This window comes from Odontomachus brunneus, unplaced genomic scaffold (genome assembly GCF_010583005.1).
Source record: "Odontomachus brunneus isolate Ranch 3 - 2012 unplaced genomic scaffold, Obru_v1 Obru_scaffold_075, whole genome shotgun sequence".
NCBI classification, from domain to species: Eukaryota; Metazoa; Arthropoda; class Insecta; order Hymenoptera; family Formicidae; genus Odontomachus; species Odontomachus brunneus.
In genome coordinates this window covers 1,595,171-1,612,310 of record NW_022639525.1, presented here as the reverse complement: position 1 = coordinate 1,612,310, position 17,140 = coordinate 1,595,171, and the positions used below count along the sequence as shown (strand labels likewise).

The 17,140-nt window shown below is 36.4% G+C and overlaps 1 long non-coding RNA gene and 1 other non-coding gene across 2 annotated transcripts in view; both read right to left on the bottom strand.

Moving 5' to 3' along the window:
* The window catches only part of LOC116847235, a 21,945-nt gene extending 5,741 nt beyond the window's left edge, over nt 1–16,204 (bottom strand). The window contains exon 1 of the long non-coding RNA XR_004378713.1: nt 16,143–16,204. This is a non-coding gene — a long non-coding RNA (uncharacterized LOC116847235). The remainder of the gene's footprint in view (nt 1–16,142) is intronic.
* On the bottom strand, nt 9,711–9,829 carry LOC116847254. Its single transcript, XR_004378723.1, has one exon. It is a non-coding gene; the product is annotated as a 5S ribosomal RNA (ribosomal RNA).
* Nucleotides 16,205–17,140: the final 936 nt, after the last annotated feature.

The window sequence follows — 17,140 nt, the reverse complement described above, 5'->3', positions numbered from 1 at the left end:
CAAAAAGTTGTAGAAAGTGATGGAAAATACTTTCATTGAAATAATTTAAATAAATTTTTTACAATAAATGCTTTTTCTCAGTATTTTTTGGGCGGAAACTAAGTTAAGGTCCTAATATATACTAAAATACTTTAGCAAATGAAAATTACATTACAGGTGTGAGCAAATTACATCAAAAGTACCAAAATTTTTGGAAATCGACTGGAAAGAAACGTCGAAGATGAGTCGGACTACAAAGGGTTAAGTTTCAATCAGATCAACGTAGGATCCAATGCTCGTCTTTACAGCTCGTCCCAGAATCAGCGCGATGATCAACCCCGGCGGCAACAAGGTCGCGAATTCCACGGCTGGACGCGTCACACGTGAGAATCTATTTAGGGTTGCCAAGTGTAACCGGGACACATGGCCGGTTATAGACTTATCGACGTGGTCGGCGATAGGTGGTCAAGGCGACCACGCTCAACAGCGAAGACTCTCGAGGACTGACGAAGAGGAAAAACAGTAGCGGCGAGAGCGGTGAGCGTGAATCGCGTCGAGTCAGTCTATACGGGAAGCGAAATACGTCGCCTCCGCGCGACGTATCAGCCAAGCCGAAGACGCGGCCAAGGAAGACGGTGGCGAAGAGAGTCCGAGGTAAGGGAGACGAGAGCGGAAGGCATTGTTCGCTCGCTCAGGGCCCTGCGCTCGAGGAGATCTCCCGCTGCGCGAGTTATTTGCCACGATCCTCCTTCATGATTTTTACTCTAATTTGTACCGACAGGGATGGAGCACGCGAGCTGCATTCCTGCCATCTCTCTACGTCCACCTCGAACGCACCGGCCGCGGTCTCGCTTCGATGCTGATCTCGGGATGCCCGTTTCGTACGTCCGTCCGTCGTCCCGGGAGAGTAGCCCTCTCTCGGGAGCCACGGCGCGGCTCGATGGGCACAATGGGCTCCCTATGATTTCGGTAGCGGTGTTTTTTGTCAGCGCCAAACGAGAGCCCGCCATAGTTAGCCTTGATCGATGGCTGAACTTAGCTGAGTAAGCCTCCGTTTAATTAATTCTTTAATTACTTTCCCCCCGGTTCCGCGGGATGATTCTCTCGTTCTTTCTCGCTCTCTCGCTCGCTCTTCCTTTCTTGATTTCAGATCTCTCCGATACGGATAGGATATGCATTACGGTAGCGAGAGACCACTCGGAGGGATCAACACTGGGACTGGTGATTGTCGTTACAAAGTCGTTATTGCGATTTTCTATCAATCGCCGGCAATCGTCGGTTTTTAACCTTATCTTCGCTATTCTTTCCATTAATTTTTCATTTACGGTAAACGGCACAACGGACACGGACGATAGATACGACTTAATCACCTCATTACACGCGAACTCCCGTGGGAAACTGATGAGGGCGATTAATAGCGTAATGGATTCGCGCTAATTGCTCTCAACAGAGAGGTACGTTTCGCGGTAATGAATTTTGTGCTCGTTGCTTCGCCAAACCCAAAATCCAAATCGCCCTATAAAATTGTGTGTCATGGAAGCTAGTAACGGAGCTAGTAAACGCAAATTAATCGGAGCACTGACGATCCAGCTTTCTTGTATAACGAGCTTGAGTCACGTGAGTTCCGACTGATCGACGTAGATCCATCAGCTTTTAGTGATCCTCTCGTAGAAAAAACCAAAGAAGACGTATTCTAACTTGGTTCACGAAATACTAAGGCAAATTGGCGGAAGTACACACACTGAAAGAAATTATTAGATAAAAAATAGCAAACGAATATTTCCGATCAAATTTCGATCAATTTTTATATCCGATCAGGATATCTGATTAAAATTTATCGGATACTTCCCATCATAATGGCATTTCATCAGATAAACCGATTAAAAAACTATGAACTGATATTTCTTATCGGATGTTTCCTGATTGGATATAAAGATTTACCGGTACTTTGATCGAAAATATCCGCTTGTTAATTTTTTATCGGATAATTTCTTTTAGTGCATTGGCCACGCGTCTCATTTATGTATTTATTATGAGACAAACAGTGAAAAAGAAATATTCAAAATATTCTTTTTCACTGTTAAAACAAATATTTTTCCCCGAATTTCATTGACACGTTTCGTGCCGCGTGGACCACCAATGGTCTACACTGAACTTTTCTTTTCTCTGTTTAATATTTTGACTCTAATCAAGACAGTCATAAAATACCCTTATGAGTATTAAGGGTACTAATATGTAATTACGTATTTATAAGATCCTTATTCTAATTAGTTTCTATTTGTGCAATTAGATTGGCTAATGAATTTTCTCGTAGAAAGACTAATCTTGGCCTAGCAAATGTTAAAGTTATATTAAGGTTCAGTGTACATTGTGCGCGCGCAGCTTCACCCACGAGCGCTTTCGATAATATCGTTAGCAAACTATCGATAATAATAGCGATAAATCGCGCGTGTCTACTAGTGGGAGGAGTATTTATAAGTAATTATAATTATTTTTCTTAGTGTATCATTTATAAGATATTTAGCATATCGTATCATTAACTAAAAAACAAAGTCTTTATTTATAGGTTATTTATAGATTTTTAATCTTCCGCACATAATCATATTTTTTACGATATATAGTTTAGGTCTGCCAAACCCGAAAAATTTTGAACTACCACAGTGTGCATTTCGGTTAGAAGCTAGAATATGTCCAAAAATATCGATTTTTAAGACTTTAGAGTTAGTTAGGTGGCCACCGCCCACTCAACTAACTCTAGCGTCATTACTTTTGATACTTCAGTCTAATCATACTTTGGAAATCGATATTTTTGGATACAATCTTTTTCTAGAGGTATGGAAAAGTCTTAGCTCTCTAGAAAAGAGTAGTACAATAAAATAAAAGTCTACAAAAAGATTTATATTGTTTTGTAAATTTTCCAAACTCTTTAGTTGGTGAACGAAACGAATATTTGTTTGAGTTTTACAGGTCCAACATTGCACGTGAGGGAATAAATATGTTTTATTTTTAAATACATGATTACTTATGGGTCTATCTATCTATCTATCTATTTCTAATATATTCTAAGACACATATTATTCAATAAATATAAGGTTGTCACAAAAGGTTTACCGTATTTGTCAAATGAAATAGAAACGGGAGCATCCAATTTCAAAGGATTAATAATTTCGACGAATAAAATAAGCAACATTAATTCGATATTTTTTTAGATACCTAACGTGAACTTCCTATTTCTTTTTTCTTCCAAACATTTCACGAGAATTTAACAGAAAAAATAACAAATTTTTTTGCAACAACCTAATAATAATAACATAACAACGAGTCACAGAGAATTGACTCAGCACGGAGCGTGTTAAAATTGAAGAAAACATTGATCTACGCTCGATCTGATTTGTCGCAGGAAGCGACAGTAGAAGTGAATCACGTAGGAAATCTCCCGCGTATCTTTCAACAGATATTAACCGTCGCAGACCAAAGTTTGGTAACAACTCACCTTCGCGCGCAGCTCGTTGATTCGAGATACGTTTCGTGTCTCTCTCTCGCGCTGTACTTTTAGCGCGGTGCGTACGCGCACGGGAAAATCTTCACGCGTGTGTAAACGTGCGTAAACGTCTGGGCCGGTGCGCCGGCCGATGCACGGTGCTAAGGAGGCGTTAAGAGAGGCAGCATCGTAAAATAAGGCAGGCGGCGACGTGCTAGATACGAGCTCAACGGCGCATCGTAAAATCAGCCGGTGTCGGTGCAACGGCGTAATTCTTCGGGATACTCCGGGCTGTGAACTTCGCGACTGCTTTCAACTGCGCGGAGAAGAATAACTGGCCTTGTGTTATGTGGATGTAATTGTTACGAGCGGCCGCTCTCTCCCCCTTCCTCACCCGCACTCACTCTCTCTCTCTCTCTCTCTCTCCCTGCTGTCGCGGATCAATTCTGGAGATCGGAGGCGCGCGCGTTTTACATTGTACGGCGAACGGTTCGCTCGTTTATAGCCCATCGGAATCCGGGACAAATCGGAGCGATCCGCTGTTACTCCATTAATAATCGACCGGTTCCTTTGAATCTGCGCGATATAATCAATCACATGCGGCGCGTTCGATCTTAACATTTAGATAAAGTGTCCCGAGGCACCTCATAGTTCCTTTTTCTTCTCTTTCCCACTTTTTTTTTTTTTTAACACGCGCAATGCATTGTATTGTGTGGAGAACAACCGAATCTAACGAAAAAAGGAATTTGCGCATTATACAAATGTTTTGCTGCTTGACTTTCGACTCGACCAGCGAAATTTTGTTTCGATCTGCTTTTCCTCAGGTTAACTATACTGAGAGAAATTATCCGATAAGAAATTAACAAATGGATATTTCTAATCAAAATATCGATGAACTTTTGTACCCGATTAGGAAATATCGGATAAGAAATATCGGTTCAGTATTTTTTGATCGATTTATCTGGTGAAATATCATTGTGATCGGAATTTTCTGATAAAATTTACTCGGATATCCTGATTGGATATAAAAATTGATCGGAAATATCCGTGTTTTAATTTTTTATCGAATAATTTCCTTCAATGTAATGAGATTAGTGACGGTCCGTTTGAGAAGTAAGCGTTTCCGGAAGTAATTCCGCCGCTTTTGCACTGTGAATCCTCTAAATCATTGTTCGTTATGCGCGCGCAAGATTGCACGAGGGTCCGAGTGACCCTTCGAGCCTGATAAGAAGCGTTGTAAACTTTTCTTTTCGGTGCCGTGTATCGTTCTCCGAGCGGACGCCTTGTTTCCTGGAGCGGAGATTTCACGCATACGTGCGCGAAACTACCCGCGGTTGCTGATTGCCCGGCATAAAATTTGTCGTAACCGAGGAATTATCTGTCGGCCGATACCAACTAATTTTATAGGGCTACGTATAATGTTGTGTCCCGCACGCCCGTCTTCCGATCGCTTAATTTTACGATGTCGTCTCTTTCTCTCTCCTTCCCCCCTCTGTCTGTCTGTCTGTCTCTCTCTCTCTCTCTCTCTCTCTCTCTCTCTCTCTCTCTCTCTCTTGATTTTTTTCATCGACGTGCCCAAAAAAATCATAACCATGCACTTATACTTATAACCGAGGAATGAAACAAGACTTGAAGAAGCTGCTCGACATCCGAATTCGATTTCAGACATGATTTCAATTTCTGAGTTCTACTCATCTACTCATAAGTTCTTCCGAGTCTTACGAGAACAAGTTACGAGCTTTACGATTTTGTCTAGAATTGCAGTATTAGAAGCTTAAAGATATACGATAAAGCAGGAAGATTTCTATATATGCATAGTTATGTTTTCGGTTAAATATGATAAAACAAAGTAACATACATTTATCTAAGATCTATATGTGTATTTATGTTAAGATTTATACAATATGTACTATACTATATGTACAAGAAATACGAAGAAGCATGGCGTGTTAGTGACGATCGCCTCTACGTTGTTGCATCTTTGGTGTTCGTCATTGACTTTGATATTCCTTTAAATTTCTTGTACTCGTTTCCGTAGCAAATAAATTTAGTGCTTAATGAAATTTATCTTATTTACGAAACACATTAAAGTTTCATAAGCTGTTTTCTCGAAGATTTATTGTTAGAGATAAAATTGACCCAGGTCCTTTCGAGCGGCACGCTTCGCGGCCGGACGATTACATAAACGAGGTCTGAAGGAAACGCTAAAAAGACGCGCGGAAGTTAGAGGCCGCGTGACACCGATCTCTGAGGGGACTCGACCGATGTCTAAGAGGCGAGCACAAATTCGAGAAGAGGAGTCGCATGGCTCGTTCGCGTTGGACAGGTTCGCATGCACGGTGACGGGATCGTCGGTGTTCGAAGGAAGAAGAAGAAGAAGAAGAAGAAGGAGAAGAAGATGAAGAAGAAGAGGAGGAGGAGAAGGAGGAGGTGGCGGCGGCGGTGGCGGCGGCGGCCATGCCATCCTTCAACGTTCGCGTTCGCTCCGAGCTTTGCGTGCCACTCAACATTGGCAAGTAATTTCTTGCACGCAATTGCCCGCTACTGGAATTGCCTGGTAGGCGACCTCAGTCCGTCAGTCATTTACTTTTTAAATCGATCCTACCTCGCCTGCCTCGCCTGCTTGTCCGTTCGTTCGTCCGTTCGTAACTTCGTACGGCCGACCCTCGTGTGCACGCGTGTGCAAGCACACGCGGCTCCGCGGCATGCGGAATTTCTCAACGCCGAACGTCGATTCACGATAAGCATCCTCCTTTTTGACGGCGTCTCCCTCTCCCCTTTCTCCCTCCCCCATTTCCCTCTCTCTTTCTCTTTCTTTTAACCTCCCGTATGCAGTCCCTCGTTCCACAAAGTGTGGTACAAAGTGTTGCGCTGAGAGAAATCTCGCGGGCGAAATCTCGTTGTCTTTCGATTGTTTCTATATGTTTATGCAGGTCACACATAGGTCAATATTCATAATTTGATCTTATATATTTGAGGTTATCTTAAGTTTATTCTTAAATATTCTGTAGTCAATAAAATAATTTATACAGCGTCTGAAAATGAATTTAAGATGTTTTTAAATCCAGAGTGTTGAGAAAAATAGTTATCATCAAATTTCAGGAGTACATAACACTCATCAAAATAAACAAAAAAACTTTTAATAAACATGGCTCTAACCTAGCAAACACAACGTTACATGTAACATACATGTTAACTATAATTTCCTACTCAATAATGTAACTGTTATATAAATAAATAAATATATATATATATATATATAATATATTTAATATTATATTATATTAACACGTATGTTAATATGTATATATATTATATTAACACATTATATTAACACGTATGTTATATAATAGTTACATTGTTGAGTAGGAAATTATAACTAACATGTACGTCACATGTGACGTTGTGTTTGTTGAGAAAGATTATTCGTTTCGAAGATGTAAGGAAATTTTCTCACCGAGAAAAATTATTCGATAAAAAATTAACAAATAGATATTTCCGGTCAAATTCCGATCAATTTTTACATTCAATCAGGATATCCGATTAAATGTTATAGGATACTTCTGATCATAATGGCACTTCATCAGATAAACCAGTCATCAAAAAATTATGAACCAATATTTTTCATCGGATGTTCTGATTGGATACAAAAATTCATTGGTATTTTAATCGGCAATATCCATTTGTTAAGTTTTTATTGAATAATTTCTCTCAATGCAGTTATGAATCAGTAACAAACTGTATACTGAGAGAAATTATCCGATAAAAAATAAAAAAAACAGATATTTCTGATTAAAATACGGATAAATTTTTGTATCCGATCAGGAAACCAATGAAAGTCCGATGAAAAATATTGGTTCATAATTTTTTAATAAGTTTATCTGATTAAAAAAACTGAAATGTTATTACGATCGGAAGTATCCAATTATATTTAATAGAATATCTTGATCGAATGTAAAAATTAATCGGAATTTGATCGGAAATATTCCATTGTTAATTTTGTATCGGATAATTTCTCTCAGTGTATTGAGCGACATAATATATACAATAAACATAATTTAAACTGTTAATAAACTTAATAATAAACTGTTTCACTGACGAAAATGTTTTATAAATCCGAAACAAATAATTTTTGGATTCATTTTATTATGCATATTATGTTTATTATTAAGTATGTTATGTTTATATGTTTCTCAAGACAGTTGGTTATTTTGTAATTGATTTATAGACTACGTGTACAGGACAATTTTAATCCGGTTTAGTAACAACCGTAGATAGTGAGTTCTTTCATTGATTGGTATATTCTTTTACATCTAAAAGTATACTGCAATTAAATAGAAGAGTTCACTAACTACGGTTGTTACTAAACCGGATTAACGTGGTCGTGTAATAGGACTTATCGACGGGAACGTCTGGTATCTTCGAAACGAATGATTTCTGCATTGAGAGAAATTATCCGATAAGAAATTAACAAACGGATTTCCGATCAAAATATCGATGAATTTTTGTATCCGGTCAGGAAACATCCGATAAGAAATATCGGTTCAGTATTTTTTGGTCAGTTTATCTGATGAAATGCAATTATGATCGGAAATATTCAATTAAATTTAATCGGCTTTCCTGATCGAATATAAAAATTTATCGGTATTTTAATCGGAAATATCCGTTTGTTAATTTTTTGTCGAATAATTTCTCTCAGTGTGAATTCATATTTATTAAGACTTTTTTGTTTGTTTTGTTGAATACATGTTTCCCTTAAGTTTAACGGCAACTTTTTTCCAATGTATGAGATTTAACTATGTATAAATACATGTTACCTATAATCTCATATACAATATACAAACTATGCCTTGTTATAAAATAATTGAAGACAAGATTTGAAGGATAGTTATACACACTGCTTCCACTGTCCACAGACATTCGATCTTTGTTCAGCTTGACTTTGTCTAGTCAGTTAGCCAACAGGAATCAAGCTAAATAAAGATTGAATACTTGCACTGCACTGAGAAAAATATCTAAAAATTAATAAATATTTATTTAGTTGTACTAAATTATTATATATACTTATTTAAATCTAAATTCTTTTATTTAAATAGAATAAATAATTGCTTTCACGAAAAACTAAGATTTTTTTAAGGTTTTAGGAAAATGCACATTTGAAAAATATTTTATATTAGTTTAAATAAATTATGCTGTTGGTATATCCACCACACAAATAAATGTTTGCTATTTCTTAGATATTTTTTTCTCTCAATATAGCGGGAAATATCCTTTTCTAATCAAGTCCTCACAGTTTCTGGTGAAGCGCTCAATTTATAAATTTACAATGCGACTACGTATAAATACGTATAAATAGGATATAAACATGGTTACTTAAAGCTCCACCAATGTCCTCGCGCTTCGAAATCCGCATTACTCCTGATGTGTGTTTCCTTATCGTCTCCTTTTGCTCGCTATATTAGATGATACTCAACACTCTTGCCGTCCTTACTTTAAAATCGCGCCATCTCGTACCGCGAGCGTTACACATTTTATAAGTGAAACTAATGAAAAAGAGAAGATGCGGAGAGCAAGTAAACTTTCGGAAATCATGACATTCCGCTGATTATGAAATTGCACTAGCCATATTTATTTATACGAAATGCCGCGCGAATATCTTGGTGGACGCGCGAAACCTTCGCGCATAGAGTTTCGTATTTAAAATAACGGTGTGTTGTATATCGATCCCTTCCGCCGCGAGTTTGCTTCTCGGTCACGTGATGCTCAGCCGAGTATAGAAACCGCTCCGATCCTAAGCACGGTTAATATCAGGATGGATGACCATTATCGAGCCAAGCTAAGGAATTGAAAAACGATGCTCAGCGATAGCCGATGATCCTTCTCGCGCCAACCGTACACCGACGAGCAATTTATTCGCGGCTTTAATGATACACCATGCGACATCCCAGGACGTCCGGATACGCTCGGCTGATTCGACGAGAAAATTAACGCATCACTGCGTAATCCAAGACGCAGCACCGCGGGGTTAAGCGATATATCGAGCGTCGTTTCGCGCGCCGTTCGAGCGCCTCTTTCGACAGTTGAGACGCCTATCTGCCAGATCAATCTACCATAGCTGCGAGAGCTGAGGGATTTTTCAGAAACTCTATTACGAGTGTTTCGTGTCGAATATTCAGAAAAAATATTTGTAACTGTAATCGCATGTATTAGCGAAAAACTTATAGTCAGGAGAAAAAAGAAAAAAAAATAACGCCAACAGTACGCGGTGTTCCCAAGCGGTCACCCATCTAAGTACTAACCGCGCCCAACGTTGCTTAACTTCAGTGATCAGACGAGAACTGGTGCTTTCAAAGTGGTATGACCGTTGACACTTGCATGTTTTCTTGATTCGTAAAAAATCTATTAGACACATATCACACTGTTATAATATGTTCATTACTCATGTAAAGTAAATAATAATAAAATGGTTGTAAAATACCAACAAGATTTTTATAGAGAGAAAGAAAGAGAGAGAGTGTATATGTGTATGTTACTATGTGTCAATAATAATAACTTATATGCAAATTGTTGTTACTATTTTTTATTAAAACAACAAGAAGATATAGTTGGAATTAAAAATATTTATAATTTTGCTGACATTAACTATTTTTCCTCTCAATGCACACTCAAAACGAATTAAAAAATGGATAGAAATTTTTCGCATTGATCTATCATTAACTATCACGTATATGTTGCGTTACATAACATGTCTTACCATTCTACTACGGCTATTTATACGGTTTTTAGTGTTACTAGAAAAGTTAATCTCACTAAAGTTATAGTCACTTTTGGAGCCAACTGTATCTTCTCCTTCTAATAAAAAGATACTATCACACTAGTAACAATATCCATATAAGCTATTATCGTTACCACTATAATAATACGTACTACAACAAATAATTCTCCTGACTATGATTCTTTCACTATGTGATATAGTCACAAGTAACAAATACTTTTATTGAGTGTAACGATATGTTTATTGTTAATTAATTGTAACTATTAATTGTAAATGAATTTTAAGGAATATATGACACAGTGTATACAAAATAAAGATATATTGAAAAAAAAATCGAGTAAAAAGAAATAAATTTCGGAGTTGCAAGTGTTGTTACACAAACTGTACGAACGATCGAATAAAATTTAATAAAAATCAGGTCAGTGTCATCCACAGTCTGACGTAGCAATTTGAACTACAATTATTAGTCAACAGTAAAAAGTTAATAGGATTGAAACATAGTTGCAAATATAATATACATGTTCTTTCAGTCACTGATCGATCGATCTAACTACATAATGAGAGTAATTCTACCTTTTGGTTAGAAAATTAAGTAAATTAGATAATAAATAGGACCAATAACATATGTGGTCAGCTTCTATATTCGGCCCATTGAACTAAATTGCACTAAATTTGAAGCTTGTGTTACACAAACAAAAGAGAAGAACACCAAAGTCTTTTTGAAAGAGTTAGGACCATCGGTTCGCTATATACAACCCTAAAAAATTGAACTTGTTTAACTCGGGCTCTTACAAGCTCTTTCGAGTTGTATTAACTGATCTCTTATAGAGTAGCAATTAAGTAATAGCGCGTCAGTCTCGCGAGTTTTGCGCATTCGTGCACGGTAGTCGCATATAAAGAGACGGAGAGTGCGATCCTTTCACTGGCCGCGACGTTTCACCGTGCGGTTCGGTCGGTCCCGTGTCTCTAACGAAAAAGAGAGAAGAATTATCCTCCGAATCGAGGCTACCAATAAGCAATAATTGTACGTTTAGCGACCGCGCCGCGTTTGCATTCGTGCCGGCACGACAAGCTGAAGCAGGCCGCCGTGGAGCAGGGAAGCGAGGAACAAAATGACTATATCTTAATCATCTCTGGTTATTGCCTTTCTAGACCGTGAGCCGTTCGACTCCGCTCGTGGGAACACACGGTCAAGTCGCGAATGTGAAAAGGAGAATGCCGGAAACACGCGCGGGACGATTGCGACATGCTTGCCATTCTCACTCTCCAAAATACAGAGGATGATTTTCATCAAACTTTTATTAAGCCAAACGGTAACTAGCAGGATTACCAAAATCGATCTTTAGCTCTGTAACCTGTCGCCTAATAATAACAGAAAGAGAATTAATAATCTCTGTTTTACTTTCTTAAAGTGAATCAGTGAAACATCATTAAAAGCAGTAAATGTACACTGATTTGCAGCTATGAGTATAGCACTGAAACTACTCAGTGCTATACTTATAATTGATATCAGTGACTATTCACTGATCCACTTTAAGAGAATACATTGCGAAACTTTGATACTATAATCATATAGAAAAGGAATTATAGTCAGGATAACAAATTTTTAAGTAAATATTACTATAGTATTAATAAAAGAGAAAGATAATAACCTTATGTGTATGTATCTGTGTATGTGAATATTATTATTACTATTTTTTTGTTAAAATAACGATAAGATAATATGACTATAATTTATTAGTAAAGTAATGTTAACTATTGTTTGCTTTCATAGAATGTAGTAAAATATAACAGGTACATTGAAAGAAAAAAATGACTAATCTCATTAAAATTATAATTATTTTTGGCACCAACTACACACATACACACAATACAATACACACAAACACACAATGTTTTGTTGTTATAAGAAAAATAGTAACAATATACATGAAAGACGATTATCACTAACACTAGTAGCTAGTGATAATAGTTAATGTGTGTCTACACACACACACAATACAATACACACAAACACACAATGTTTTGTTGTTATAAGAAAAATAGTAACAATATGCATGAAAGACGATTATCACTAACACTAGTAGCGCCTGATGTAGCGCAAAATGTATGTTATAAGATAATGGGTAATCATCAAATATGGGCAACATGAGGTTCAATGTGATAATCTGGTAATCTGGAAATTTGGTAAACATTTGACCATAACTCTTGATGTACATGTGTTTTGTATAAAATATTTTATCTAATAAATAATTTATTTTTTTGTTTGATATTGTGACATCAACTACAGTTTGAGGAGTGTTAGCATATGACTAAAACATTTATGATATATGTAACAAAGATCATTTTTAATAAATAATTATTACATTATATACGAAAGCACTGTAACTTCTACAGTCCAGACATTTATTTCAGTTTGATCAAAATTAACCAGAATGCTTATCTGCTTACCATCTCGTTTGATGACAAATGAATGTTTTATTTTTACACAAACATACATCTACAGGAGAGAGAGAGAGGGGGGAAGAGGGGGAGATATACACGCATATCGTTTCGAAACGCCCAAGTCTGGTTGAACTCGTTGAGAATTTCCACGTAGCGAACCCCTGTGTGATGGCATGGGAAAAATATGAAAAAATATGAACTCCGCAATTTCGCGGCGCGCGCGCGTGTTTAAGGTATCGGGGCGGGTGAAGAAGGATAAGCTAAGTTGGACAGTGATGCATACGTGCGAGAAGTCGTGTCTACATGATCCGCACGTATAAAGCATTATCGGCGCCCATGCCCGCGGGGAAAAACTGTCATTGATTGAGTACGGGATCGGCTTGAAAGACACCGGAGATGCGTGCCGGCGATAAACGGCCTCTTTCGACTCGTTTATCGCGCGATTCATTGCTAATTTTAACGCCGACTCGAGATAATTTCTTCCTCGACAACCTCGAAAGCGGACGATCTAACGAGAGGATAGCTCGCGACACGCGAGATACTATGGAGAGATCTCAGCGCGAAGTTTCAACGTGACAAATCGGCATTCAAATGTCTATAATGAAATGTCTAACTGGAGTGAACTATAACTTATATAACTATAACGTACACGCAAATTCACAGCATCATAATACACAGATCGACATAATAGTTTTAGCTTTTAGACTAGCCTAGACTGTAAACGGCGCATATATGGATCTAACAAAAGTCTTCGCTATATGTGAACAGTGCTCAGCGTTTACTGAAGTAAAGCATCGTGACGATTAGTGTTGGTTCCACGTCGTCCAGCGATCTCGTCTTGCTGTCGAATAAACTGTAATCTAAACAATATTACAGGGAGAATCACTCCTTCTAAAAAAGAATTCACAGAAAAATAGAAAACAAAAAGGCAAAAGCCAATCGGAACTCGCACTGGTGGTCAGATAGTAGTTTGTATTTCTACCAGTGCGAGTTCTGGTTAGTTTTTGTCTTTCTGTTTTCTGCTTTTCTACTAAGATGTAAATTCTCCCTAATTCTCATACCTGACCATCTGACTACCTCACGCGAGCTCTGATTGATTGTTGCCTTTCTGCTTTTCTGCCAAAGTGTGATTTCTACCTTAAGATTAGAACCGTAACAAAAAACGTAAATAGCAAGTCTCACAATAGGTGTAATAAGTCTTTAGCTTTTTGCTTTAAAGTCTGTAATTTCTGGCAAAAAATTTTTCTCATTGTCTTAATAGCTGGAATCTGGCCAGCTTGCTGAAAGCTTAAGGATTATGGCAGTAGTGGGAAATACTTTTAGTCGATAATTACATCACATTTTTTAGCTTAAAGTAGATGGCTTAGTAGAAGTTTACTACACTTATTATGAACCGAGACTAACTGTAAGACTTAAATAGTAAAACAATTAATCAATCACAACCGATTACTCTTGGAATGTAAAGAGAATAATCAACTGTAGTTAATCAATTTGCTTACTGCTTATGTTTTTCTGTATGCCTCTAGCATATGCCTTAACGCATAAAGTTACATCATGTATCAGGATTTTTCCACTTTTAGATGGTAACCTTCAATAATTCGCGAAATAAATAAAATGGATCGCGTAAAACAGAAAAAATGCACAAAAATGTTTGAAATACAACTAAAATAAAACATTTCTGACGATTCATTTTTCTTTATACCTTTTTTATATTCTCTGAAAACCAATTTTTCAATTTAAAATTATTTAAAAAAATGTAATATACTCACAATAATGTAGAAAGTTTATCGCAGAAAAATGATGTTATATTTTTCTATATTATGAGTTCTAAATCATAGAAGGAATTGTGTGTTGTATTGATATAATTGTTCCTCATATTATACTTGCTATATTTTTAAGTGACGTTTATCTTAAACATATATACTAAATCGCAATACAAAATGCAGTTTCTGCAGTGGACCGCAGTTAAAAAAGCTGGAAAAATGCTATTTTAGTTTTCCATAAGAAATACATTATGCCCTTAAGAGGAGTGTAACTTTACATGTTGAAACTATTATAGACGGATCTATATATGCTGAATCATTACAATTAGGTACACGATTTTCGATTTTATACTTTTACATCGTAAGGCTGGAAATCGTACAACCCTAATAAACTTTATAGCTTTAGTTATAACGACCAGAAATATGTGATACCGAGTGTAAACAGGCCGGCGTGATAATAAGCTTTAACACATGAAATTATACCATTTTAGAACTTTCCATAAAAAATACATTACGCTTTCTAGAAAGGTGTAACACTTTATGTGTTAAGGCTACTTATGCTGATCTGTGTATGCGATCCTCTTTGTACTTAATTGTATAGTAAGAAAAAAAAGACGCGCAAAGGACCATTATATTGAGCGAGTCTTTATGAGCCTTTTCACGCTCCAGCAATTTCGCGATATCGTGGACCACGCTTTAATATAATTCGACGGTTTTCACGTAGATGATAAGTTTCTCGTGAAATAACGGAGCTGCGAATGATAACTTGCTACTGTGTAATTTTGACGAAAGTATCGTATGATACTCACGCAGAAGTCATTTCGATCTTGGTGTCTGCCTCCGGTGGATGGAGCCACCGATTACTTCATACAGAAAATGCATTCTCTTCCGTCCAGTTAATAAAGATATTACAAGAGAAACTTCAAAATGTGTTTCATTATATAAAGTAGTAACAATACAGTAATAAACAATTAAAAAAAAACTCGATATCAAACTCATCCCAATAAAATATGTTCAAATTTATTTTGCGAATACTGAGATTAATAATAAATTGTTACACTTCTGTTATTCTCGACAGTTTTCCCTGTCTATTCGACAGTTTTGTAACATTTGCGAGCTTCATAAAGTAACCAAGCATTCCCATTTTTACATAATTAAATTTTATATTAAAAATTTATATATCGTAAAATTCAAATACGAAATACGTGTTTCCAGGATGGCGTATCAATACATCGACCTTGCGGAACGTTCTATTGATATATCGATACACGTGTTACACATCTTCGCGGTTAATTCGGCAATTTGTACACATCAAGCGAGAGACGTGATGGAAATTCTAACCGCGACGGAACGTATCCATATGTGCCCTGATAAAGCAATCTGTATTACGTTGACTGGCAATCTCGGTTATAAGTTAATTTGTGTTTGATGTTTTTTATGAAGTCGAGTTTTCGCAACATGAGAACCGTGATAAATATTTTGTTGCGTTGCGACCGACATTAACATGTTCTCGATATTTACTATCAATTATCTCCTAATGTTGCAAAAATATAACCTACAAATATTATTGTACAAAATAATATTCAGTAATAATATTATGAGTATGCACACATAAGTAGTCAAGTATTTCAAAAATAAAACGTTCAAAAGTCTAGACAAAGCTTTTATCTTTTGATCAATGATATAATAAGTTGAATACCTTTTATCCATACAAATAGCACACACTGAGAAAATATTATCTACATATTACACAGCTCAAGAGGCGAAACTGATAAGATTAAAAGTTTATACGTACTTGACTATTTAAACGTATCCTAAATAGAAACACGCAATTTATTGCTATTGTTATCGATAGATTACCAGTGAAGGTTATCGAAAGCGCTCGTGAGTGAAGATATACATGGGCGTATTGAATCTCAATAAAGCGTTAACATTTACTAATCCATAGTCCATTAGTTCTTCTAATTACTCTCCCATCGTATCGAAAATATCATATATTAGACTGTCAAAATGACGATTTAACCAAATGTTATTATCAGCCATAATGTGTACACATATCCAGATACGATGTGCACAAATAAAAAAATTAGTGAGTGTTTCAGTATAATAAATGTTGAAAAACTTCATTATAGCTTAATATATACTAAGTAATAATTAAGTAATAACTATATTATAACTAATATACTAAGTAAAAACTACATTTGTAGGTTCGTATACACATACATTCGAATCGGCACAATAACCTTAACACATAAAGTTACTGTTGTTAGATAGCGTACGATGTATTATCAGGTTGTGGAAGCAAGATAACAACATTCTTTTTAATGAATTTTACAACGCATCCTTATCTAATAAAAGGATTGTTGGTCAAAACAAATGAAAGAGAGAGAAACAGGCTCTTAGTTGAATAATTTTCTTCAATTATTTCTTTAATTATTTCTTCAATTATTTCGATTATTTATGAATGGATAATAATGTTTGATCATGTAATAAACAAGACTGATAAAACAATCTGTATTACGTTGACTGGCAATCTCGGTTATAAGTTAATTTGCGTTTGATGTTTTTTATGAAGTCGAGTTTTCGCAACGCGAGAACCGTGATAAATATTTTGTTGCGTTGCGACCGACATTAGCATGTTTTCGATATTTACTACCAATTATCTCCTTACGTAGCAAAAATATAATCTACGAATAT